This window comes from Podarcis muralis, chromosome 1, assembly GCF_964188315.1.
Source record: "Podarcis muralis chromosome 1, rPodMur119.hap1.1, whole genome shotgun sequence".
Taxonomy (NCBI): domain Eukaryota; kingdom Metazoa; phylum Chordata; class Lepidosauria; order Squamata; family Lacertidae; genus Podarcis; species Podarcis muralis.
In genome coordinates, this window is record NC_135655.1 from 67,348,262 (window position 1) to 67,375,911 (window position 27,650).

General features: G+C 41.4%; 1 long non-coding RNA gene across 1 annotated transcript; it reads right to left on the reverse strand.

The window, feature by feature from the left end:
- Positions 1-14,675: 14,675 nt before the first annotated feature.
- LOC114597867 (uncharacterized) lies at positions 14,676-27,643 on the reverse strand. The gene is made up of 2 exons (XR_003706916.2): positions 27,226-27,643; positions 14,676-14,882 (listed from the first exon to the last, which is right to left on the reverse strand). It is a non-coding gene; the product is annotated as an uncharacterized LOC114597867 (long non-coding RNA).
- Positions 27,644-27,650: the final 7 nt, after the last annotated feature.

Sequence of the window (27,650 nt, forward strand, 5' to 3'; positions counted from 1 at the left end):
TGCCTGAAGCAAGGTGCTTCAACCTGTTGCATGGCAGAAGTGGCCTAGCCTCCCCTCTCCTCCCTTCCCCTGCACCCACCCACCCACCCACCACCACCAGTGGTCAGCATTGTTGGAGATGACAGTGCTAAACCTGTGATCAGCATGGGGGAGTGGGGGCTGCAGTGGTGGACAGGTAGCGCAGAAGGCAGGGTCTCTGCAGTAGGTGGCCAATGACAGGTGAAGCTAACTGTTTCCAGCTTTGCCCCTTCTTCCTGCCGAGTTCTATAATGACTAAGGGGGAGGGAGGGGAGGGGAGGGAGGAAGCCAGTGCCACCCTCTGGACTGGTTGTAAGTAATAATCCATCCTGGTAAGGGGCTGGCTGTGCCACATTCACCCTAATGGACCAGTCTCCACTGGGACGAGGCATGACTGCACACTGCCACACAAGAATCTCCTCTATTGAGGCCCTTGAATGGTTTTAAGGGAGCCCAGTTTTCACAGGATAAAAGCAATTTCTCAATAATAACCCCATGCACAGTGTTCCACTTTGCTGGAAACATGAACATTAAATGACTTCAGATCACATTTAAAGGTCTTTCAATAATTGTTCTGATTAGTTTTCAGTGCAAAGTTCAAAGAAAGTCCATATTAAAAAAGAATAGTTTCTTGTCTGTTGTTGTGAGCATAGAAAATAACTCAAAGGAGCTTGCTATGTAAGAGGAATTACTGAAGAGACAGCATTTCCCCTCCTAAGATCTTAATAGGTTCAGAACGCAAACCAGGCAATGTGGTCCTTGGAAATTGCTTTAATGAGATCTTCAGCTGACAACTGATAAACACTCCATACAATAATAGACTCTGCAAGAACTCATTTAGCACATCTAATGGGTAATTTCCCTCAAATTCTAGATCAGTAACAAGAATTATCTAAATTATAATTTAGCACAAGATCTAAGTTTTGTGAGAACAGGGAGAAAACCCACCAAACATTCTATTGAACATTGTTATACAGTATTTTAAAACATGTGTTTCAGGTGAAAATATGTGAGACCTTATGAGTGGCTTTCCTTGGGGTAAAATCCAACATTTGGATGCAATCTCCTTTATGCTTACCTAAGTGTAGGCCATAGCTGTCAACGTTTCCCTTTTTTTTAAGGGAAATTCCCTTATTCTGAATAGGATTCCTTGCAGGAAAAGGGAAAAGTTGACAGCTATGGTGTAGGCCCTTTAAACATAGTGGGCTTTAATTCTGAGTAAAATGTGCAGCAAGTCTACTGTGCAATCCTGTGTATGTCTGCTTCAAAATATGGCAACCCTATTCCCACCCACACCTCTAATGTATACTTATTTCATGTTTGATTTGAGCAAATGGGTTTCAGCTTTCTTTTACTCACAAACCCTCTGCAAGCATCTAGTTCACTTATCCTAAAATCAGTGCTAAAGTTACACATTGCTGGTCTACAGTTCACTTACAGGTGACTGGAAATCTTAATATTCACAGGAAAAAAGGAAAGGCCTTTTAAAATGGAAATGTGCTTTCTTCAACATTCTGATGCAGCTGTACTGTAAACGTAGGACAAAGGAAAAGGAGATGCAGTAGAGAGGGATGGCTGCTTATGACAGTGTTATTGAGACTAATATACGTAGGTTGTTGTCTGTCCATCAGTTCAGTGAGAAAGAACACACAGAAACACAGCCAACGCCTTGCTGCTGCTGATCAGCACTGACCCTTTCCCTTCCTCAACTCATTTCAGTACAGCTGCAACAAAAAGGAGAAATTGAGTTTCAGCTCAGAAGCAGATTTATCCATGTGATGGCAATAATGTAACAAAACGTGGTGATCTGTAAAGACCACATACAAACTGGAATAATGATATAATATAGCGGAGGGATTGCTGCTGTAATCTGTATTGCTCTGGTGTGATAGGTTTAAGACAGAGCAGTTGCCACCATCTGCCATGGCAATCTAAGAAACCGTTTGTGCGGCCCTGCAGATTTAGCACCGCAAATGTTCAAAATGCGATCTAGTCTTTGCAATAATGTATCAATGAACCAATTAATCAAGCATGAGTTGAAATATGTCCCTTTTGATTCTTTTCCCATTGAAAACAGGTTCCCCTATTGGTCCAGGTAATTATCTCATAATGAGATTATCTCCACTGCTTCTATTGTTAGCTGAGTCTTGACAGGCGAGGGGATACAATGAGTGATGAATATGTGAGTGGGTGGGAGGGAAAAGAAACATTATTTTTGCTTGAGTTCCCATTCAGGACTGTTGCTAGGGATGTAGGGACAGACAAGCTAGATAAACCTTGCCATTTTTCAAAACATGCATTTTAAAAATTAAATATCACATTTTTTTAAAAAAAGCCTTTATTTGCTATCAGGTTTAACATGCCATATAGGTTATGAGAAACAAAAATATCCACTTGTTTTTGAAAAATGTAGGTTTTTCAATCTAAAAGGAAGAAATACGAAACTGTCTCTTTTCCATAGGATGGAGACAAATAAAATGCAAAGGATGAACAAGTGCTTGCACTGCACACCCTTTTCTTAATTAACTTACCAGCAAATTTATTTACCTAGTAGAAGTGCTAGCATCGGAACAACAGTTATAGCTGTATGACTTTCTGCAGAACAGTGCCTCTGCTGTCATATATATTTTACTGGATATACTCAGCCTGCTCATTTGGAATGAAACATAGCTTGGACAAAGATCTAGTAGAACTTTGCACTCAGTATTCTGAGCCTCTGCTCTATGCTTGAAAACTAATGCAAGAAGATGTTGGTTGGCTGGGTTAGCGGTTTCATCAAACTTGACACAGCTTCCCAGCAAATTCTTACTCTTTGTCTGTCTGTTTTGGTCCTTTGTTTCTGCTTGTTCAATGCCTCCTGTGAACCTTTATTTTGAGCTTAGTGCTGTCCCTGAATCCTCCCCACACACTCTCTGTCTGCTCTGATGTTCCTGGATCTGATTCTTCATGTATCTGCTAAACACCTAATTTCTGCTTCAATCCTGATATTCATTACATTTTAAGTAGCCACAGTAGAATACAGTGCTGTACAGAAAATGCATTTTCGTAAACACTGGTTGGAGAACTGCACCACAAAATTCAGATAAGTGTGGATTTCAAAGGGTAGCTCTGTTTCAGTTTGTGCATTTGTTTCAGAAAGTGCAGATTTGATCAATTCAGCTTTAGATGTGCACCAAAACAAATTTCTCCTCCATTCCTATCAGTAGTTGATAATAAACATCCTGTTCTAAAAAATAAGATAATCCAGATCCATTACGTAGTTCCAATTAAAATATGTGAGTATCTAGGGACTACCATGTAACATTTTTTCAAGTGTGATTGAAAAGCCCACTTGAAAAAATGCTATTTTAGAGACAGGGAAAAAATACATTTTTAGCTGGACTTGTGAAAAGGCCCTGTGTGCATTTCCTTGAAAAAGAATTGATTTGTTATTATGTCAACTTGTTCTGCTAAGTTCTCAGCCTGTTCAGGCAGATACCGTTTTCCCCTTCATACTGAACAGCTGCTGTCAGAAAGGAGGCCTACATCTTCCTTGAGCACAGAAAATTCAATTTAATAAAGAAGTAGGAGCAAGCTGCTTTTAATTGTCTGAATAATTTTGTTACCCTCCTATTTCTATTGACTGTCGTCATGTAATGTGAATCCACATTTATGTCCCCCAGAAGGAGGCAATAACCACAGAAGATCTATTCTGTGCTTTACTTCCTTTTGTGGCATTATATGAAGGGGACGGGGAATGAAAGAACCATCATTTCAATTTGTAATACAATTCACTTTTCCTCCTCCGAAAGAGGGCATTTCATTAAAATAGCCTAACAGCACCTCTATGACAGAATCTCAGGTTTTAACAATATTACACTTCTATAGTTGCCAGACAATCCTATTAGTTTAAAAGGGGAAGTGTTACATTTCTAGTTACAAAAAGCATGAATGGATGGGGGGGGGGGGCAAAATTTGTAAGCCATGGCATAGATTTCTACATTTGTGCATTGCCAGTGGAAAGCTCCCTTCAGCAAAGGTTGGTGATATAGGAAAGCTAGACTTAACTTATAAAAGATAAAGGGCAAAGGCGTGGCACTGCTGAATATTGTTGATTCCATTTTCCACATAAAGGGTGTGGGGGATCGTGGGCCAATGTGTACATGCATACAGCCCTTTCTGCCAATTATCTTCTTAATTTTGTTGCCCATTAAGGCAAGTGTTCATCAATTGGCATGCAAATGGATATCTTAAATGAAGGACCTACGCCAAATGGTTTGAGAGCCTGAAGTCTGTACCACTCCAAGGTCTCTAGCTACCTCTCATTTAAAATTTAACATCATTCAGAATATGGTGCTTTTTTCTCATTATAAGGCCGAATACCAGGCAAGAGCTACGCAAAAGCCTTCCCAGCAGAAGGATGCTCTTTTCTGTCCATGGGAAATTTCAAGTTACAGGAAACAAGAGGGGAAGGCGGCATCAGATCTTTGCCTGACAGTGTGGCATGCATAATGGATGCGTGTGGGCCTAGAACTTGAATCTATATGACCTTTAATATCCTTACTTTATTAAATGATTTGTCTCCAATGCAAAATTCATTGTGTGCTGCCCACTGGAAAGAAGGCAGCTTTTCACAATGCTCTGCAAAGCTGAAGGAAGTGATAACAGGAATTAGTGGTGTTAAGCCTCCTTTAGCTATGCAGTTCTTTTTTCCTGTTGTTCTTGGTAATTTTCCAGCGAAAACAATAACGAAATCCTACCAAGGCATATCAGTGCACAGGGCTCGAGCAGGGCACTGTGAGTCATAAGAATATGTGAATCAGAAGAAAATCCAGACATTTCATCTTTTCCTGTGTTGAGATGGGGGTGGGGGGTGGGCAGAGTGATTAGATCAGTGCATTATTATTTTACTGTGGCATAGTAATTGTTGGGTAGATATTATCTGATCAGATGCTTAACTTGTGTTCAAGCAGTCATTAATATCTTTCGCAATTATCGGTGATGCTTCAAAATACCTCAAAAAAGTGGAGCTGATGGGAAAAGAGGGGGAGAAAATGCTAATGGAAAAAAATCCCTTTGGCCCCCCTTTCTTCCCCTCCAATATTGCTCCCCCCCCCAAAAAAAATAGAATGCATTGCAATAGTCAACTAAAATATCACCAGATGTGACTGGCAGTGACCTTCCTACCCAAGAGAGGGCACAACTGGAAAAGGGGGCCTTTTGCCACTGCAGCAACTGAGGTATCCAGAAACAATGCCAGGTCGAAAAGTTCCCCAAGCTACAAGCCTGCAAGATCAGAGGAAGTGCATCACTGTCCCAAACAGGTTTAAAACTTGTATCGTATCTGGAATAAGCTTTGTTTTAATTGTCCACATCCCATCTATTAATGATCTTACACATCTTTCTTAGTTGTAACTGAATGTCACTATATTGACGAAGCCATGGTCTAAATCCTTAGAAGACCTCACCCAGCAGTTTCATGTAGATGCTAAATAGCATGAGATGTTTGAGGAATCTCAGATGCCAATAGCCAGGGACTGAAGCTGAACTGTATCAGCTTGGCGCTCTTCTACCATGTAGAAAAGACTGGAACCAATACAAAATAGTATTTATTATTATTATTATTATTATTATTATTATTATTATTATTAAAATTTGTATACAGCCCTTCATCCGTAGATCTCACAGGGAAGTTCACAACATAAAAACCACAAAATACATAATAAAAATAAGAACAACAAGCCAATAACCACCTCTCCCACAACACATTTAAAAGGGCATCGGGTGTCAATCAGCCAAAGGCCTGGTTGAAGAGGAATGTTTTTGTCTGGTGCCTAAATGTGTATAATGAAGGCACCAGCCAAACCTCCCTGGGGAGAGCATCCCACAAACAGGAAATATAACTTAGAAGGATGCTATCAGCAGTGATAAGTTTTTCTGCATGTATACTAAAACTTGGGGGCATCCCATGAAGCTGAATGTTGGAATATTAAGAACAGACTAAGGAAAACACATAGACAAATCTCACTACAGCCAACCAAAGACAACCAACCACACCCTAGGCTATCCCCAACCTCTCTCACCACCAAGGACATATAACAAGCAAGTAGTAGGAGAACCCATACAAGTGACGCTGACACAAAACCCCACACATACACTAAGTAGAAGAATAGAAGCACTGCCACCCCACCCCACTCTCCATACCCCCCCTCTTTCCCCCTCTTCCCCCCCCAACTTAATACTGCATGCAACACTAATGTCTCACGACAAATGAAACTGATCTGTAGAAAGCACAACTTGAAAAAAGAGACAATGCATGTATTCTTGTAAACTAAGAAATCTTTAATCATTTTAAATAAATAAATAGCCAAGATTGCCATTTGCAGTGTTTTCTCAGTGCAGACATGGGCATCAGTAACAGGGGCAGGGGTGGGGGTGTGGAAGAGAATGAGGCAAACATACTCCAGGAACTAGAAGATGTGGCAAACTGTGTGCCCCAATTCCAAATGGATGTTAGAAATTTTCCTAGTTAAACCAGAATTAGGAAGCAGTAGAACCAGGACAGCAATAAATGAATGGAATGGAGGAATTGGTTGCATCCCTAATACTGATCCACCTTGGACTCTGTAAATCTACTTTTTGCCGCCTATGAATGCAAGTTGTCTGTCAAACACACTTTCTGTCTGGCTGCAGTTTATATTTAGTGACATAGGTATGGCTTGCTTGTTGTGACTGTGTGGCCTCCTTTCTGTATGGTACTTTGGGACCATGGCAAGATCAGTATAAGAATAAAATCTTCCCTTTAGTTTTATACTTGGAAGACAAATCCCTATTCATAAATATAGATTTGTTTTGAGACGGTAATAAGACAGTTCAGAAGCCATATCATTTCACCTGTCAGCTTTTGCAGGTTAACTTAATGAGTGGTGAATTGTGAATTACACACCTTCCAGGACAGTCAGCTGTGAGATGATAGACATAGGTAAATATTGGCTGCAGAGAATGCAAGAGTTCAGACTGGAAATGAAGCATATAATGATAGTGATTTATAACAAGCTGAAAGACATCAGACCAAATGTTGTCACTACCAAAGCCAGCGAGAAAGGGGTTTCAGAGCCAAATGTGCCCTGATGGGATTCAGAAGGCAACTTGGAATGAATGAATAATATTTGTTTTTATATATGATAAGTGGCCTTTAGCCAAATAGCTCCCAGGGTGGTTCACAATAAAATCAATTATAATCAAAACAAAATAGCAAAACAAATCAGAAATCTTAAAACCTGCAATAAAACAGCTCACAAAATGAGTTGAGACAACAGAACTTTAAAAGCCTGAAACAACAACAACAACAAAATGTTTTCATAGCACCAGATTAGGTCCCAGGAATATGCTTTTATTGTTTGCTGGCTTAGGTGAATGCCACTAAATGACTCACAGGAAGGAGAAATTAGTGTCAATATCTCTGTAGCTTAGGAATTTGGATGGGTATATTTGAGGAGAAATAAGCAAATTCTCCACCTATGTGAGGAGACAACTGTGGGCTCCATGATCACTGCAGATGGTGACAGCAGCCACGAAATTAAAAGACGCCTGCTTCTTGGAAGAAAAGCAATGACAAACCTAGACAGCATCTTCAAAAGCAGAGACATCACCTTGCCAACAAAGGTCCCTATAGTTAAAGCTATGGTTTTCCCAGTAGTGATGTATGGAAGTGAGAGCTGGACCATAAAGAAGGCTGATCGCCGAAGAATTGATGCTTTTGAATTATGGTGCTGGAGGAGACTCTTGACAGTCCCATGGACTGCAAGAAGATCAAACCTATTCATTCTTAAGGAAATCAGCCCTGAGTGCTCACTGGAAGGACAGACCGTGAAGCTGAGACTCCAATACTTTGGCCACCTCATGAGAAGAGAAAACTCCCTGATGTTGGGAAAGATGGAGGGCACAAGGAGAAGGGGACGACAGAGGACGAGATGGCTGGATAGTGTTCTCGAAGCTACCAGCATGAGTTTGACCAAACTGCGGGAGGCAGTGGAAGACAGGAGTGCCTGGCGTGCTCTGGTCCATGGGGTCACGAAGAGTCGGACTAAACTAAATGACTGAACAACAAGTAGAGAGAGAAATCTGGTCTAGTCAGATCTCCTTTGCTGGAGATATTTAAGCAGAGAGTGGACTGTCATCTGTCCAAGGCTGCATCCACACTGCATCCATATCAAGCACATTTATACCCCTTTTAACAGTAATGGCTTCCCCTAAAGAATTCTGGGAACTATTATTATACTAGGATGCTGAAATTTTCCCGTCACCCTAAACGGACTACATTTCTCAGGATTCTTTGGGAGGAAGCCATTTCCTTTAAATGTTCATATGGTGTGGGTGTGATCCAATATGCTGAAGTTGCAACATCCCTACCTCGAGCAGCAGTAATAATGGACTAGAGGACCACCACCGTCTCTTCCAACACTACTATTCTATGACTATTTATGTTCACATGACCATGAAAAGAAACTTGTTTCTGATCTTTTATAGTTTTTCAAGTTCACACTTTTCTCTGCTTTTCTATCATTAGTTTTTACCTTTTTGTGTATTTATGCAATCTTATAAAAAGAAGAAAACAAACAACACATGGCAAAGGTTAGGATTATTTCGGCTTCTAGTAGAAAAGAAAGGGTGGTTAATTTTGGCACTATGCAGGCACAATATAACTTATTGCTGTATCAGCCTGATCTCATACTGACATAATAACTTCTATAAAAACAAGAACTGTCTATCTAGTCCCAGGGGTGAGAAACTTTTGGGTCTGGTAGGATCCTTATCAGTCGCCACCACTGTGGACCAACACAGGTGGGCAGAACAGCCCATCTGTCAATAACTGGATTTCATTTTGATGTGATATGATTAACAGATAGATTTTCCTGCCCGCTTGTTAGTCCCTTGCACAGCATTTCCCAACAACCAGGAAGAACAACTATTGTGGATGTACCCCCTATCTGTTAATCAGAGTTATAGTCCCTGTAAACATTGATGTTTCATTTAGCTATCAGGCATAGTAGCTGCCCTCAGATCTCGCCTCCATGAACTTTTAAAATCTATTGTTTAAAGCCATCTAACATGGTAGTTCTCATTACTACATCTTGTAGAAGTGAATGCTATAAGCTAATTATGTCATATGAAAAGAAGTTCCTTTGGTCTCTTCTGGAGCTAGTGCAAATCAATAACACAGGATGACCCTGATTTCAAGCATTATGAAAGAGAGCAAGAGCGAGAGTTTGAGAACTATTTATTCTATCCATGCCCTGCCTTTGTCATATTTTTTCTGAACTAAGAAGCCTCAAATGCTTTTTCTTCATAGGAAAAGTGCTCTATACCTTAAATCAGATTAGGTGCCCTATACTGTGCCTTTTTGAGCTCTAAAATTAAATTTGCTATAGTGTTTTTTAAAGAACTGTATTGATTTTTTTGCTTATTATGGGCAGTTCTGGCTGCCAGATCATTTCTGGGCCGGCGCCTTCCTTACATATCTTTAGGCGCCAGGCAAAAACATTCCTCTTCTCCCAGGCCTTGGGCTAATTAAACCATCTATGGCCTTTTAAAACTGCAGGAGGGGGTATTATTTTGTTTGTTACTATGTTAAATATTTTTGTGTTTTTATATTATAAACTGCCCTGTGATTCTCAGATGAAGGGCAGTATAGGAATTCAACAATAACAACAACAATTTAATGTGCTCATGATAGTGCTTAGGGGCCAAAATTACTTAGGCCCCAAATATCTGAGTGACCACCTCCTTTCCTCCCAGGTGTTAAGATCAGCGGGGGAGCCCCTCTTGGTAGTCCCACTGCCCCCAGAAATTTGAGGCAGGAGGTGAAACCAGGTGTTTTCTGTGGCAGCCTGTTGTGGATGTCCCACCACAAGGAAGTGAATCTGTTACTTTCACCATACAGTTTTTGTTGAAAGCTGAAGGTGGACCTTTTCCTTTGACACCTGAGATGAGTATAGCCAATGGGGGGAGGGTAGGAGGGCAGCTGCCCCCCTAGAGCAAGTAAAGCAATTAAAATACGAGGTTCTGCCCCCTCTAGCATGAAGCCTGCCCCCCTCCTGGCTACGCCCATGCCTCTGCTGCACTGGGCACTGAGCCAAGGGGGTGCCGCAGTGTGTCACAACTATGACAGTAGTGAATTGAGCAGAATGAAAGGCAACAGGTGGGGGGGGTGTGTCAAATTTTGGCCTCGCACAGGGCGTCACTGAAATTTGAAAGACCAAAGTCTGCCCCTTTCAGGACCCACCCTATTCCTGTGACTGTAATCTCTTTTCACTGTTTTTAATTATGAATTTTAAAATGTTGCAATGGACCCTTGGACTTGCTGGTGAAGGGCATCTAATTAAGTGAATGAATAAATAAATAAATAAATAAATAAATGCTTTCTTTTTGTGCGTGTGACTAGTCCGTAATGATTTAGCATATTGTGAACTAAGTCTCATTGACATTGAGCTGGATATATTCCTATGTAAGCATGTATAGGTCCAGGCAATATTTATTGACTTGGCAGGATTTATTGACACAGGATGACAGTCACCACCCAGCACCAATAAATAAAGCAAAGATGCAAAAACCAATGCTAGGCATATAAGGCTATTTTTTAAAACAACAACAACCTTATTTCTTCCTAGCCTAGCTCCAAAAATAGGATGAGAAAGTGCTGGATTTACATACACAATGCCACCCATATTCTTCAGTTTAAAATCTTTAAATAATTTAAAAGAAAATCTGTGAGAATCATACCCAATAACAAATACAGTATATATAAATATCAAAAATTGCTATTTTTGATCCCACAGCACACCGAGTTATCCTTTTTTAGATTTCTACTATGGCTCCACAATCTCTTTCATGCATAGTCAGTTAACCTTAAATTCACATCAGCATGTATTTGGAGTTAGAATTTCTATTTACTTATTTTGCCATAATGTGCATAAGTTTGCACTTTATTACAATGAACTTCATCTGACATTCTGCTGAGCTGCCATCAGCCAGTTTAGAAAGACCTATTTAGAACTGTATACAGGCTGCTTTAAATTTCACCACTGCAAATCATTTGGTCTATCCTATAATCCTCATATTTAGTTATTACAACGAGCTTATCTGCCAGAGGATTGGACCCACGAAAGCTGTCCCCAAGAAATGAGGTCTTGGCATTTAGATTTCACTAAAGCATCAACCCAACATGGAGTGGCAATGAAAAAGACAAACTTACACATGTTGGGAATTATTAGAAAATGGATTGAAAATAATCTGGCCAGTATCATAATGCATTTGTACAAATCTATGGTGAACCTGCATTTAGAATTATGTGTACTGTTTTCAGTGAGTAGCATAGATGTAGGAATAGTGGAGAGTTTTGACCAAACGTGATCCACCTGGAGTAGGAACCGGCAAGCCACTCCAGTATCCCTGCCAAGAAAACTCCATGGACAAAGACAACAGGCATATAAAAGTTATGACGCTGGAAGATGAACCCCTCAGGTCGGAAGGCGTCCAACATGCTACTGAGGACCAAACTGCGGGAGGCAGTGGAAGACAGGAGTGCCTGGCGTTCTCTGGTCCATGGGGTCATGAAGAGTCGGACACGACTAAACAACAACAACAAAAAGGAAAGGTACAGAAAATGACAACAACGAAAATAGGGCATTTGCAATTCATTCCCTTTGAGGAAAGGCAATAAATCAATCAATAAGTCTACAAACTATTAACAGGTCAGTATTCAACTTGCTTGTTCTGTTAGTGCAAGGATTCCTGCTTGTACAACAGAACTTCTCCCTCTCTTCCCTCTAGATTCCCACTAGATCTGTCCTGGGGGTTCCCAGAACAGAGCTGATTTCTTAGGTGACACCTTCAAGTGTTTAATGGCTTGTGAGGTAAGACTTCCCTGCACAGAACCCAAGAGGAAAAGAGATCACTTGAGTAACTCAGTATAGCAATTGCAACTGTGATCAATATCAAAAACATAAATGCGTATCACCTGTCAGTTGTAATAAGGCTGTGCAAATGAACTGACTAATGTTCAGATACAAAAGAGAATATATTTCAAGTCACAAAATCAATTGCACAATTTGATAGGGGAAGATCTTTCCAGACTCTGGTAATCAGTTGTATTTTATGGATCATTCAACAGTAATTAAGCTGGACACAACACTGATAATCAAAATGTAACAAATTGTCCAAATTTCTTCCTTTCCCTTAAGCTCAGGTTTGCTGGTGAGGGGTGGCACTCACTTCCAGAAGAGGGCGATTGCCAGCTTGACCTCGTGTGTGTGGTGAGGATGTGCCTATTTTACCAGGGCATTCTGTTCTTATAGGATGTATTAGCAGGATGGGTGGTTCAGTTTAGTGTAATTATCTGTTCGTTCTCTTAAATAAGTTTGTGCCCATTTAACCCAAATGCATGCATAATCATGGTCTTGCTTAGGCTCCCACTTTTTTATTTAAGGCACCTGGAAATATATTTGTGCCAGTGCCTTCTGTTAAGAGTTTGTGTGTAATCCTTGACACCTCCCTTTCCATGGAGGCGCAGGTTACAGCAACAGCTAAGGTGACATTTTTCCATCTTCACCACATTAAGCAGTTGGTCCCTTACCTTTCCCACCCTGATCTGGCACAGTGATCCATGCAATGGTCACCTTCAGGCTTGACTACTGTCATTCACTCTATGCAGGGCTGCCCTTGAAACTGTCCCAGAAATTCCAGCGGGTGCAGAACGCTGCAGCGAGGTTCCTCACAGGGTCCCTGCCCTGGGATCATATTCACCCAGTGCTTTACCAGTTGCACTGGCTCCCAGTGGAGTATAGGGTCAGGTTCAAGGTGCTGCTTTTGACCTTTAAAGCCCTTTGTGGCTTAGGGCCCTTGTATTTACGGGACCGCCTCTCCTGGTATGCCCCACAGAGGACCTTAAGGTCCATGAATAATCATAGTTTAGAGGTCCCGGGCCCTAAGGAAGTCAGACTATCCTCCACCAGGGCCAGGGCCTTTTCAGTGATGGCTCCAACCTGGTGGAATGCTCTGTCCCATGAGCAGGGACGCGGACTTATAAAAAATATTGGGGGGGCCCGGGAAAGCTCATGAATAATAAATAAGCTCATGAATATGCAAATAAAGTGGCGCCGCCTCCTCGTGAGCGAATAGGGGAGAGCGTGCTGCGCCTATTAATCAGCTCCAAAGGAAATTGGGTGGAGCTTTTGCTCGGGAGGGAGGGCAGGAGGCATGCAGCCCGCCCCTCCCTGTGCATTTTGGGCTGGGGGAGGGGCGGCGATGGCGCTCTGCTGGAGGGGCGCCGGAGATTATTGGGGGGGCAGAGCCCCCCAAACGAATTTTTGAGGGGGCTCGGGCCCCCTCAAGCCCCATGGAGTCGGCGCCTATGCCCATGAGACTAGGGCCCTACAGGATTTAACCTCCTTTCACTGGGCCTGTAAGACAGAGCTATTCCACCTGGCCTTTAATTTGAATTAAGCCTGATCTTTTAGTTCCCTTCTCTTCCTTCCCCCTTCCCTTTTATGAAGATTACCTGCTCTGGGACCCCACAGCTAATTATCCCCTGGCCTCCTTGCTGGCCCAAGTAGGACTAATTCAGCCAGCTAGCCCTGGTGACTATCTAATGTTTATCGGATGGATTTCCCCCAAATTGATTTTTGAACTTTGAATTTTATTGTTATTCATGCTTTTATACTGTATTTTATGCTGCTTCTATGTTGTATTACAATTAAGTGTTTTAAATTTGTTGTTAGCTGCCCTGAGCCCGGTTTTCTGAACGGGGAAGAACGGGGTATAAAATTATTATTATTATTATTATTATTATTATTATTATTATTATTATTATTATTATTATTTATAAGCACTCTCCACTATAAGTCACCACCTCATTCTATCCTACCTATCTTCTTGATTAGGAGCTAGAGATGAGCAGGAAGAGGGGGTCTAATATTTTTAGCAGCTGATGTTTTAAAACTGGTATTAAGTGAATTCGATTTTTTAGTTAATCATGCAAGCCTTCAGAGGTACAAGTATAATAATCTGCACAACTGAAATAATGCAAAGCAGATGTTTTACCTCTAAGGCAGCGGTGGGGAACCTCTAGTCCAACTTTGCCCACCAGAGGGTACAGTTTGGTCCACAAGGCCATTTTCCCCAAACCATGCCTACCCATCCATTAGCTGACATCACTAAGGTATGATATAAATATAGTAGCATGGCAGAATCTGCATTATTCCATTGAGCTGATCTTTCTCCAGTAGAGGAGGCTCCTTCTATATTTTTACCAGAACACTGTACACGTTGCTTTCAGGTAAATGTGTCCAGCCTCTGTATTGCAAGATGCAGATCCTTCTGAACCATGTCTTATCTCAGTAGAAGTGGATAGGGAGCCCTTTCAGTACCAAGTGTTAATAAGACATGGAAACTCCCAATAATAAGTACTCAGCGTCAAGTGGCAAGAGTACAGAAACATGACAGAATGGGCATTTTGGGTTGTTTTCATTTACACTTGGCACAGACCTGAAACTATAAAGGAAACAGATTGTCATTTATATCATTTCTCCTCCTTGCAGCTTATTTGGCTTTGAAACAGACAACTATACACAGGCATCCCAGAGCAAAACTACATTGACTACATAGACACTGCACACCGCTCTCCTGAATATTTTATTCGCCATCTGGCTAGCAGAATACAAAATTACACATATTAAATAAATGGAGGCTTCCCATTTTAAATAAGGAACACTTCCACCACCACCCCACCAAATCCAATTGAAAAGGATTCCAAGGGTGATAGTATAGAAGACTTCTTGGCAGCTGCAGTGGAGTCAGGAAACTGTTTTGTGTATTTTGTCCAGTACCTGTGAAATAGCATACAAAGGAAGTCAATAAAAATTAACGCAATGGACCATTCATATCCAAATCAAACAGAAGCCATTAGGACTGCTGGTACCATTAATTTCCATGGGGAGGGCGCATGAGGGCAATTCCCACAGCTGAACATCACAAAATTGCAAAAGGTTTTAGGGAGATGAACTTATGGTTGAGTAACATGAACATTTAATGATTCAAACCTAGAACCCCTTCCAAGAACATGCAAAAATGTGGAAGAAATTCAACAAAAGGGACTAAAAGCTCAATTCTGCAGTGTTTTTTCAAAAGCCATAAAATGAAGCAGATATAAAGATAAAAATACAGATATGAACTTACCACTTCTTCCTGCTTTAGGGCACATCGTGATGCACTAGTGAGTTAACAAAGCCTAGTTGAAAATGAGTTTTGTGCCATAGTGATTTGACTTCATCCAGGGTCAAATCCTCACTGGGCCATGAACCTCACTGAGTGACCTTGAGCCAGTCACTGTCTCTCAGCCTAACTTACTTCACAAGGTTGTTGTGAGAATAGAGTGAGGAGAGAAAAGGTAGGATATACAAGTGGTGAATAAATGAAATTTCATTTCTACCTTCAGTAAAGCATACTGAATTTAAGGCATAGATTTCCAGTTTTGGGAAGGACAAAGGGACAAATTTTGAGCAACAAGGTATGGAGGCTGTTAATGAAACCAACAAGCCCTACACTCCAACTCCTTCCTCAACTTAAATCATGGCTTCTATAGTTTTTTTAAAAACAGTAATTGGCAGGCTCTACCTACTTGCTATGGGGGTCTACAGGGGGAGAGGGGATGCAAGGAGGGCAGTTGCCCCCCGATGAACCACAATTTTCAGATTCCCAGCTTTCATTTTAAAAAAAGAGCAAGTGTGCTTCCATTGTCAGTATTTTTGGGTACGATTCAGTAACATACCAGGAAATTCAGGTTGCACAATTATAATTGATTGGGAAGTCTTGAGTGACAACCCTGCTTCCCCCCTAAATCAGACATTTTGTGAAAAGTGGGGAAATGCACTGGAAAGTGAGGAATTATTTTATTTTATTTTATTTTATTTTAAATCCTATACCGCTTGCAGTTTATATGACATACTAAAATTATCTGTAAAAGTGGTTAAAAACGAAAAACATTTAAACATAATTAAAATTAACAGTAAGAATGATTAAAACACATCCAAGTCTACATGTCTAGATGGTCCACATGCTTGACATAGATAACACGGGCTTTGATGCCATATTACTTATCCTCCCTGCAAACAAATCAGAATGCTGAGTAGAAACCATCATCTAATCTCCTTGCTTGATAAACACGTTGTCTTGAAGCATCCTAAATGCTTTTGAGGAATGAGATATGAGGAAAAGCATACAGGCACTATTCTTTTCGCCCCATCCCTCCCTCCCTCCCTCTCCTATCTTACACCCCCTTTGTCCCGTCCCCTGGAAAATTTCCTACAGATGCACAAGCTGCTTTTATGTTGATTTTACCAGCATTTGGAGCATTTCAAGAGGTCTGCTGCTATGGGCACTTCAAACACATAAAAATGTGTTGCTTTCCTACCTAGATGAGAGAACCAAAGCTGTCATATACAACGCCTGCCCTTCCCCGCTCCCCTGACCCACAAAACCACTCAGAGGTCCACCATTTCATTCTTGAAACCGTTTTGCTTTCTTTTGTAATTTGCTGTGTAACGTGCAACTGTATCATACTTTTTAAGATCCTTTCAACACTTGGATCCCAAGAGCTGTTTGTAAGAGGTGCTACATAATGGAATAGTAAGAAGTCCTACATAATGAAACCTCTTGAGGGATATAAATCTGTTCCCCATCCCTTCTGATTTCTATTTTTCCAGCTACATATAAGGCATCATTTAAAAAAAAAAACCCACAGATTCATCAAGGTCAAATCTTCAGCTGTGTAACTGAGAACACTTCAGATATAGCTCTTCTAGTTTCTCTTAGTGACAATTCTTTCAGCTCAACAGAGGACATCTTTATTTAACAATGGCAGATGGTAATTGTTAACATGAGTGTTTTATAGGCCTTCGAATATTGTGCATATATAATATGCTTAGTCATCATCATTATACTAATTAACAATACAAGGAACTGATGAGGCCTCACTGTTCTCTCTCAACCTGGTACTTCATCACAGTTTCATTACTAAGGCCTGCTTCACACATGTTGCTTTTTTTAAAAGCATACACTTACATTTTGCTAAAGTGTGAATGCAACAGGCCCGAGTATGTAAATACATGTCACACAGGAAAACCTGTCAAAGCAAGCCACTTCTAAGTGTGCAGTAGGTATTTAACATAGATTTGCCCTCATGAACTGTATGAAATTGCCCTAAAATTGCAAGTTTAATTTGTGTTTTTATATAGATTGCTATCACAGACAGACACATCTGGCGTAACTGACCACAGGTCAGCGTTACTTTATTATTTCAGAATATTTCATAGAGCTAACTGTGGGAGAAGTATCATGAAGAGAAGGCCACTCAATGCATGACCAGCAAGATGTGCTGGATTGGTGCTGACAGTGATGCTGCGTACCTGGACAGTGTGGGAACAGGGCGGGGCACTAGCAAGGTGGCAATTGGCCAAGGATATGCTCCGAAACATATCATAAATAAATATGCTCAAGGCCCAAAGACATCAGGCCTTTGTAGCTATAATGGTGTGCTTGTTAAACAGATGATCTTTTGACAGGATAAATTGAAACAGATTACGGTGTCAATTGCAGACTTCCATGTTTGAAAGACCTTCTATACAGAAGCCGCAGTTAAGGGTTACAATAAAAACTGATGGACAGCTCTCTAGAGAAATGCCCGCTATTGGCTCCATTTTCATTTAATTGTATGTAAATGATCTGGTCCATGAATTGTAGTAAAGAACATATTTGCCAGTGTTGATACTGTCGTCTTAGCTCTGTTTTACTGTAATGATGCTGACATGCTTCTACTATCTGCCATGCAAATTGGACTGAGGTGGTTTTTGAAGGGCTATGGGGCCATTTGTCAAACAGAACAAACACATGTAAATTACAGTAAGAGGAAAAGTAGTTGTGTATATGGAATGCATCCACCATGTAATTAATGGGCCCTTGATGGACAAAGCAACTGAACAAGTCCAGCATTTTAATTATTTGGATGTCTGGTTTTCTGAAAAACTTGCATTGGCTCCTCATTTAACAGGTTTTCAAAGAGCTTTTCAAGACCTAAAAGGAGGAATTTGGGATCCCCCAGCAGTAAGAATCTTCTTAGGCAAAATGGTTCCTTGTAGTGAGAAGAAATATATGATTTGGCTGAAACAAAACACTTTAAAATAGCTAATCACAAGAACCTCCACAGCATATTTATGGACAAAAAACAGAGTTCAAATGGGGCTTTTGTGCTAATCAAAACATATCATATTAACATTCAATTGGTGGAGAAGAGGAGGTTGACTAAGAAACATTATTTGGAACGAGGAAAAACTGATAATAAGAGTAGTCAGTTATTTTTGTGTTAAAAAGGCAAAAAATGTAAAGCTCTGGAATTTCAGTAAAATCTGTAGGGACAAAAAAAACCCTGTCAAGAATCTTATCCATAGCAACACCTGGGGTGATTTAGACCTCAAGATTTTAATCGAAAAATGACACATGCATTAGAGAATTATTATCAAGGTCTGATCCCTATTTCCCACCACAAGTTTTGGCGGCACTGAGATGCCAAACAGTGCAAATGCAGCCCCCTTGAATGGCATTATAATGAGATTCTGTATGTGTGACTCATGCTGTTGAAGATCTATGCTATTATTTACTTTGATGTCCAATGTACACTGAACAAAGCAGAAAATTTACATCTGGATGAAAACATATTCAAAATGCCAATGATCAGCTTAAAGTAAAATATCTCTGTGTGACCAAATATTTAATATGTAGAGTTACTGAATTTGCACTAGTAGCACGGATATAAAGGAGAATGTTTGTAGAAGAAAATATGGTGGATTGTGCAAGGAATCCCTTGCATTAATCAATGGTCCAAGTTATTCCTAGATATAGTTCAGTTTTTTAATGTGGATAATGTTCACCCTACTTCTATAACAGGGATACTATTCCACATTATCACATTATGATTACCATTGGAATATTGTTTTCGTGCTTCAGCACACATACACACACTCACATATGGCTGGATCCAGACTAAAGAGGGAATCCAGACCCTGGCCACTGGCTTTTGGGAGCTTTTGGAGGAGCAGGGTCACCGCTGTATCTGCAGTCCCACTGCATGCAGAGATCAGGGTGGAAAGTGGAGGGGGGCAGGAAGATCACTATGCTGTCCTGACACAATAGCTGCAGGAATAGCTTGGGATCCAACAGATTCTGGGCAGCCTCAGACCCTCTCTGCCTCCACAAAACCCTGCTTATTAAAGTGACATTAAAGCAAATCTGATTTGATTTCTGCTTTGGCTTAGCCCTAAAAAAAGATATGGAACCAGAATGCATGGACTAGGGCAGTGTTTCCCAACCTTGGACCTCCAGCTGTTTTTTACTACAACTCCCATCATCCCTAGCTAGCAAGACCAGTGGTCAGGGATGATGGGAATTGTAGTTCAAAAACAGCTGGAGGCCCAAGGTTGGGAAACACTGGACTAGGGTATGGTTGGAACAGTGGTAAGGCAGATTGCTTCAAGGTCTAATGCCCTCAGACAAGGAAGATGGAAGGCGATGTATATTCCATCAGACTCATGTGCTTGATGTTTTGGTACCATGCTCAATATATCTCATTTTCAATAGACTGCATATCAGTAATTAAGGTGTGAATGAAGTTTCAGCAGAGAAGGGGCATGTAACAGATGGCATATCCTATCTGATTATTGTAGTTCTACCAAGTTGCTGGTGTAAAAGCGGAGCCTAGAATCTGGTTGGTTGCAACAATTTGAATTTATGGTGACTTCTACAGCCACCATGAGTATGAGGTTTGTGTCTCCTGCCAGTGCCAATCACTCATTTATCAGGTGTTGAAGAAGCGTTTGGATTTGATATCCCGCTTTATCACTACCCGAAGGAGTCTCAAAGCGGCTAACATTCTCCTTTCCCTTCCTCCCCCACAACAAACACTCTGTGAGGTGAGTGGGGCTGAGAGACTTCAAGAAGTGTGACTGGCCCAAGGTCACCCAGCAGCTGCATGTGGAGGACCGGGAAGCGACCGCGGTTCACCAGATTATGAGTCTACCGCTCTTAACCACTACACCACACTGGCTCTCCTTGAGGATGTGCAATACAATGCATGTTGTTTCTGTAGTTGGGAGAAATCCTACTTTGCTAGAGATCTGGGCCCCTCTCAAATCAGAGATGGGAGAGGAGTATTAAGTGGTCCAGATGACGTGCATAAGTCCATTACCCCTTCAGATATTAATAGTCTGTCTTATTTCTGTATGCTTGACAGTGACCCCTTGTATGTGGGTTGTAATATTGCTGAGTGTGAGTGGTTATGTACGGGTAGGTGATAGATGTAATGTTTGATGTAGTGAATGGTTGTGGTACTTGTGTGAAATGGGTGCATAGTGAGATTGGATGAATGATTTTATGTACCTGTATATTGTATTGCTTGAAATTGTACATTACATTCCTTGTAGTGCTTTCTGATTTTATTTATTTTATATTATGTTTATGGATATTTTTATGTATTTTGTTATGTGAATCATTGGCTATGGTTTTATTGTGTATGCAAACTGCTTTGAGATCTGTTGGATAGTAGAGTGGTCTACAAATGGAAATAATAATAAACTGAAGAGTCTTTCCCAGTGAACAAGCTATTTGAGATTAGCAAAAGGATTTCATATTTCTAGCACAAGCTTTGCTAAGGGGCAAAACAGTAGCTGGACAACAATATTAGTCATGTTCAGCTGCTGTCCCAACAGGAGAATAAATGTAATTAAGGACATTTCATTAACAGTAGATAAAATACTCATTCCAAGGTCTGCTACAGTTTGAAAATAGCATGGGCACATAATTGAGTGTGTGAGAAGGAATGGGTGTGTGTGTGTGTTTATTAACAATGTTTGTATACCACATCATAACATTTTTGTGGAAAAGTGTCACACAAACACACTAACGGTTGATTCAGGTACTGTGTTTTAAGAACCATGCAGTAAAAGCAAGGCTATCAGTTAGCCTTATGGGAACCTGCAAGGTCTGCAGAAGTTAAAAAAATATTTAGAGGGGGAAACCAACATAACCGAAAACAGGCCCAAGAGGGCTGAGCACACTCAATTTTCACAGAATGCTGAATGTCTGTTGTTTGGGGGGACAGGACTAAAAATAAATGAGGGGGAATGGTATGGAGTATGCCACGTTGGAAGGCTGGGGCACTGAACAGGAGTACTCCACACTGCCACATTTTATTGCAGCCACCATCACCGCCATTTTATGCTAAATCACAGAAATGAAATGGCATATTTATTCTGCTTCCAGATTATAAAATGCTAGATATGCCAGCACTTGGCACTACTAAATGTTCTGGGCAAAGGCTTTCTTCTGAATCATGGGATCATTGAGAACAAGTTAAATTACCTAAATGTCCTTGTCTTACTTATAGCCACCCTCCCATTTGTCTGCGTCAGGACCGTTCACCACTCACTATGAGGCTTTCCTGGTCTTTGTATGAAGCAAAATTATCTGAGGCACCAGCTCTTGTCTACACGACACATCACAACGGAGATTTCTGATCACCAATACTTTGTGCATTATAAATTAAGCAAACTAAGCAAAGGAGCCTGGTGATCAGTTTATAATGAAGGCAGAGATTTAGCAAGTGAAAATTATATAAGAATAATGGCGGGGACAGAACGGGGATAGAATGAAGAAAAGTGAAGAAGACGCAGAAAATTGAACTGATTATCAGGTGCTGGGAAGTGAATGCAGCTGTTGTGCTCAGGCTCTGCTTGCAGGCTTCACGTTGGTTACTGTGAGAGCAGTTTTGGACTAGCTGGGCTTTTGGCCTGATCCAGCAGAGCTCTTGCTGCTTATCTAAAGAGAAGTAATAAGCAGAGATAGGGAGAGTTGAAAGAAAAGGAAGAGCAGAATAAACAGAGGAAAGCAAGCTCATCCACTAAATATGTCAGCACCCTGACTTTGCTGCCTCTTTCCTGCATTCTTTTTTTTCTTTTTACTCAGTGCTCTTGGGACCGGTGGACTCTACACTTATATTCTAATTAGTCTTATTATTAGCTCACTCCAGCTGTTGTATTACAACACTGAATGGCAATGTACAGTTAGAAGCACATGCTGAGCTAATTAGCTCATTGAATTGAAGAGTGAACTTCTGGCCTTCACCTTCCAAACCCCAGAGACCTTTCTGTGTCTTGTTCAGCTGACTGAACAACCATCACACACAGGCACAAGCCACTGTCGTGAGGCTGATGCCACATCCCTCTCAGGCCCCATATGCACTATACATTGAAAGCAGTATCATGCCACTTTAAATGATCATGACTCCCCTCTCCTAGGCAAATCCTGGGAACGGTAGTTTATTAAGGATAATAAACATTGGCAGGAGACTCCCTATTCTCTTCACAGAGCTACAATTCCCAGAGTTCTTTGGAAAGAGGTACTGACTGTTAAACCACTCTGAGGCTTATAACTCTGTGAGGGGAGTTGTTGTTGTTGTTTAGTCGTTTAGTTGTGTCCACCTCTTCATGACTCCATGCACCAGAACACGCCAGGCACTCCTGTCTTCCACTGCCTCCCACAGTTTGGTCAAACTCATGCTGGTAGCTTCGAGAACACTGTCTAACCATCTTGTCCTCTGTCGTCCCCTTCTCCTTATGCCCTCAATCTTTCCCAACATCAGGGACTTTTGTGAGGGGAATTGGGGTCCCCTAAACCGCATCACTCCGAACAAACTATAGTTTGCAGGTTTCCTTGGGGGAAACCATGGCTATTTGGAGTGGTATGATACTGCTTTAAATTTATAGTGCAGATGGGGCCTCAACGGCCCCACCTGAAATAACAGTATCAAAGTACTTACTGATTCAGTGAGACTCTCAGAACAAGATTCCCCTGATTTTAAATTGTGATGAATGAACAAGTGAGCTCTCACTCATTTTCTGCCTGGTTCTAACAGTCCTGAATAGAAAAATGTTACTTACTGAAGAACACTCGAAATCTATATTTTCAAATGAAGAATCGGATGGCAAGGGAGAAAATAGCAGAAAATCCATTCGAATAGTGTAATCTTTGTTCTCAAAGATTCCCAGGTTCCACCTAGGAAATCTGGGTAGTGATGCTTTGCTCATTTATCTGGGAATAAGTTCCACGAACTCAGTGGGTCTTTCTTCTGAGAGAGAGAGAGAGAGAGAGAGAATGTGTGTGTGTGTGTGTGTGTGTGTGTGTGTATAAAATCACATTGCAAATGGAACACTTGTGGGCTTCTCATAGGCATCTGGTTGGCCACTGTGAGAACAGGTTGTTGGAGTTGTTAATAATAATAATAATAATAATAAGAAGAAGAAGAAGAAGAAGAAGAAGAAGAAGAAGAAGAAGATATACCCCACCTGGGTATATATAGATGGGCCTTTGGTCTGATCCAGCAGGGCTCTTCTTGCATTCTGTGTTTTTTAAAGAGTGATAACTATAAGATTGATTGTTCAGACTGGGGAAATGAATGCTGCTTGCTGTTCATATGTGCTTAGTCACATGCTGCTTGCTACTTAATATTTAATTGCAATCAAATAATATATTTTAAGTAAATTAATCATGATTGTTTTTTATGCCTCATGGTATTCAGCGAAATAGGTGGTTCGCAGGTGTAATCATCTGTGGTTTGAAACGCAGAGTAGGTTATTGCTTCTCTTTGACTTTTCTAACAAGTGCCTCTGCTCATTATATTTAATATATATATATGGTAAACATAATTGTGTGGCACAATCTTCCCCAATTTAGTGCTTGTAAAATGTTTTGGACACCAACTCCCATCAGTCCCAGCCAGGACAAACAATGGTCAAGGATGATGGGACCTCTAACACAAAACATCTGGAGGCTGGGCAAGGCTGGTGTAGTAGGTAGATTGTTGGGTTTTGTATGGGAAGAGCTGAGTTCAAATCTTTGCTTTATTTGGCAATCTAATGGAAGTCATTGGCTCTGCTTATGTAAGGATTGATTAAAAAAATGAATAGTAAAGCTTTTTGAACCTAAACATTTACATAACTAAATGACTGAAAATATTAAATGTAGTTGGAGTATGTGTACCTTCTGCACTGCAGGTCACCAATCTGGAAAAGAGCTATTATTTAAGAGCAATGGGGGTGGGGGTGGGGAAATGGGGACTATGGCTGATGACTGTTCCACTTCTGTGCCTAGCAAACTATAAGGACCTAAAAAGAGCTCCACTGGTTTAGACCAAAGCCTTTTATGGTCCAGCATCCTGTGTCTCACACTGGCAAATCAAATGCCTACAGGATGTAAGCAAGAAGGACATGAGCGTAATAACTTGCTTCTGTTGCTGTTCTCCAGAGACCGGCATTCAGAGGCATGTTGCTTCTGATCTAGGAGACAGTATATTAGCTGAATGAAGTCAGGTCATCAGAGCTGCTGACATTCACCAACAGAATTTTCAAGGAGCTATAAAGGCACATATCAGAGTTCTCATGAGTGTGTTAAGAAAAATGCCTATAACCGCATGTAAGAGATCATAGTCCAAGACACTAAATCCAAGTTGTCTATTAGTTTTGAATGTAGCGATATGAGGATGTGGACAAGCTACATGAAGATGTGTGTTGTCCCCTTAAGAGAACCACTCTGTAACCAGGGTGTTAAAACAGCAATCACCCAGTGATGAATATCCCCTTTTGGGTAAGATGCTTGAGAGGGTGATGGTGGTCCAACTTCAGACATGCTTGAAAGAAGCTGATAACTTGGATCTGTTCCAGGTTCAGGCCCAGCCATGACACTGACACCACCATGATGTCTCCAGATATTAGCATGACTACCATAAATAAATCCTCTATAGATGTAATATGGTAGTTGAAACATAGTTAACTAAATACATAATCCTGTCCACATGAGAATTTGTTTGTTTGTTTATATATATAGAACATTCCTTTGCCAGCATGCAGTTCTCTCCTGCAATCAATATTTGAAGCTGCATACAAATTTTCAAGTCAAGCAGATCCACCCACATGACTACAAATAGCATTCATACCCTGTAACTTGCTACTTCCTCTTACAGGCTTTTACCTCACAGGCAGTTCACCTCATGACACCTCGGAAGTAGCATTTATAGTTCGGCCTGAACAGTATGCGGTCTGTGCTTCTAGGGGGGAGCAGCGGCCACTAATTTGGCAGAATTATAGGGGAATTTACCAGCACCATACTTGTGGTATAAGGAATGTTTTTCTATACGTAGCCCTGTTCTGCTGAGTTTCCTTCCACCGCCTCCATAGCCTTGTACAAGCATACATACAACCTAATCCCTGGAGTTAAATGTAACAGCATCGAAAAATGGGAGGAAGTGCTGAAGAGAACAAATAGTTCATAGTTACGAGGTCAGAGGGCATTGCTGTTCCTTCACCTGTGCCTCAGTTTATCAAAGGGCTGAGCAAGTTAGAGCCTTCCGATGCTTTGGGCACCTATTTAATTGCTTTATAGCAGTCAGTGTGCTGAGTAGTGTTCGAATTACAGAGGGGGACAGAGAAAGGCAGTGCCCATTAATATTGGTAGAGGACTGTTATACCATTTATTGGAAGGTCCTGTGCAAAAAGAACAAGCAACCCTGTAAAACAGGAATGGCTGAGGGGCAAGCTGCCCATCACAGTGCAGCTGAGCGGGTTTTTTTTCTAAAACAAAAACCAAGAGCCCCTACTCCATGACAAAAATCCCTCAGAAGAGAGCCATCAATATGCAAAAAAGATAAAAGGATGTGAGAGAAGGGAGGATACTAAACCATTTCATGTCAGGAGATTCACATTATACAGAAAGCTGTAACTGAAGTGTTTGTGAAACAAATATTCATAGTTTTTTCTCAAACAGAGCCCCCTCCCAATCATTCACTGGAATCCAGTTTGTTGTAGTCCAAGGATGGAGAACCTTTTTTGTTTTGTTTTCTCAAAGGCATATAGGTGGCAAGCATTCTGCGTGCAGGTTCTGTTGCTGGCCCCCACACAAATTGGCAAAGCGTGCCCCACCCTGCCCTCTTCCTGGTCCAAAAGGACCCACGTATTGCTAGTCATGCATACCAATTGTATGCAAACAAAATGGTCACCACCTGTACTGGCAGTGAGTGGAACCAAGGCCAGTAGTGATAACCACTAACCTAGATGTCTTTAAAAGAAATTCATGGGGGAGAAGGTTATTTTGTCTTTTATGGAATATTAATTGTACTGTTGTAGCAGCGGTTTTAGTCTGTAACTTTTATCTTATTGAACTCTGCTTTGGTAGCTTTGGGCTGTGGAGCACTTTATAAAAAGATTGCATATAAACGAACACAGAGATTGTTTACAGAAGGCTTCACCAACCCCATCTATTGCTCTGTTTCAGCTCTGTCCATTTCCATTTCCCCCCTCCTGTTTCCATCCTCTCCCTTCCAGGCCGATGGCCTGCATAAGTTCAGAGAAGCATAGACCTGATGTCTTTGGTGCACATAAGGGAGGGTCAGACTTGTCAAATAATAAAGTTTGGCCATGACACTTGAAGTTGGTGTCATTTTTGCAATACTGTGTGGGCTAAGCACCTAAAGAAGTTTGGTTAGAGCTATGCAAGTTTAGACGGTGGGCAGCATGTCCACACAAATAAGAGATGCCGCTAGAAATAGGAATAATATGCAGAGTGTCTCTATAGGGTTTGACTTTGACCCCATTGACTTTTAACTGCTTTTGTTTTTGCTTGTTTGTCTTTCATCTTTTTGTGTACTATGTTAGTTTCGTGTAAGGCACCTTGCGTATTTTTGTAGAAAGGTGGGTTATAAATTCAGCAACAACAATAACAGTGTCACCCAGTGATGCAGCAGCACTCGGGAGTTCTTGGGAGGGTACGCAGAAAAAGAGACTGTGAATTATTTCTCGAGAAGCACATAATAACAAGCAACAATCATGCAATTAGAGCCATATAGTTAGCAATCAGAAGCACTCGAACAAGCGGTGAACAGGGCCGGGACTTTAATTCATTGCCAGATTGGGGAATTACTCAATACATGCAGCCAAGGAGGAAGGGACCCGGCGGTTTATAGGCGCCAGGGGGATTTCCCTGGCTTCGTCCCAGCAGCAGATCAATGAGATTCTAAGATGAGGAGCCGCGTTAAGAGCTGCCCGAGCAATAATCGCCTTATTTGCTTCGAAATACCTTATTGACCCCCTTAGTCACGGTGGGCGCCGCAGGTGGTGGCAATAAACAGGAGCCAAATAAAAACAGCGAGGCGCAGCAGGTTCTCTTAGAAGCAGAGGAGAGAGGCTGGGCTGGAAAACGAAGAGAATTAACCTTTTCCTCTCACATTCGGTGAGGGCGGTAAAACTTCAGCAGGCCTGGTGGGTGGGTTGCAGGAGCCTCTTAGCTTAATCTGCGCTGCAGGTTGGCTCCCCTGGCTGGGAGTTTCCACCGCGCAAACGCCCTCGCGCTAAGCGCGCGCGTCTAACAACGCACAGAGCTAGCGAGTGAGCGACTGAGAGGAAGGCATGCAATACAGCAGGTGGGCCTCTGACGAAGCCCCGCCCCTCCCGCGTCCCCATTGGTCGGGCGATCGGGGCCGCCGGCGCGCTCTGGGCCGGCGC